This window comes from Chrysochloris asiatica, unplaced genomic scaffold, assembly GCF_000296735.1.
Source record: "Chrysochloris asiatica unplaced genomic scaffold, ChrAsi1.0 scaffold00001, whole genome shotgun sequence".
NCBI lineage: Eukaryota > Metazoa > Chordata > Mammalia > Afrosoricida > Chrysochloridae > Chrysochloris > Chrysochloris asiatica.
In genome coordinates this window covers 47,442,061-47,443,228 of record NW_006408519.1, presented here as the reverse complement: position 1 = coordinate 47,443,228, position 1,168 = coordinate 47,442,061, and positions in this window count along the sequence as shown.

The following is a 1,168-nucleotide window of genomic DNA, read 5'->3' as shown; positions in this document are numbered from 1 at the left end:
GGAGGGTCAGAGAAAAAGAGGAAGATCCCCAATGAGATGGATTGGCCAAGTGGCAGTATCAATGCACTCAAGTGTGGCAACGGTAGTTAGGTTGGCCCAGGAATGGGCAGTGTTTCATTCTGTTGTGCATAGTGTCACTATGAGTCAGTGCCAACTTGATGGCACCTAACAACAACAATTTCATTAGGTAGCATATGATTAAGGATTGGTGATTCTGAGTGAAGAAGTCCAAGCTCTACTGAAGACACTGGTGAAAAGCAAGATTCCTGTAATTTACAGAATACAAATTGAAATGTTTCAACAAACTTATGCAGCCCTGTGGCATACACTTTTCTATGTCAAGATATTTGGAAGACAAGTACCTGGCCAAGTGATTGAAAGAGATTTATATTTGTCCCCATACCAAAGAATGGCAACCCAATGGAATGTGGACAGCATCAAACAATATCATTAATATTGCATAAAATTAAAACTTTGCTTGAGCTTATTCAATAATAGTTGCAGCAGTATATCGACAGGGAGCAGCAAGAAGTTCAAACAGGATTCTGAAGAAAAAGACATGGAACTAGAACATCATTAGTGATATCAGGTGGAGCTTGGCTGAAAGTAGAGAATAGCATAACAACATTTATATTTATATTTATATTTATATTATATTTATATTTATATTATATTCTCCTTCAAAAGGTTCAGGGCAATGCCCCAAACAGTATAAGGGAACTGAACTTCTAACACTAGGTGGATGGTTCAAATCCACCAGCTGCTTCTCATAAACCTTATACAGGGTGGCTATGAGTGGGTACTGACTTGACAGCACTTATCAACCACAGCAACAACAGTTAACTTATGGGGTCCTGGTTTGACCCTGTAGGATAAGCACCAGACTGCTAACTGCAAGGTCAGTAGTTCAAATTCACCAGCTGCTTCTTGGGGTCGCTGACTGACTCCACAGAACCTAATAACAATAGCTGATCCAGAGGGTCACTCTGAGTCGAAACTGACTCAACAGTGGTTCTACAAAGGCTCTAAACACCCAAAGGATTAATTACTGAATGTAAATTGTCAGTCCTTAAGTATTTAAATGTGTTTAATTGGAGTTTGTTGTTGTTAAATGCCGTCAAGTTGATTCCAACTCCTAGAGACGCTGTATAGGGTTTCTGAGGAACAG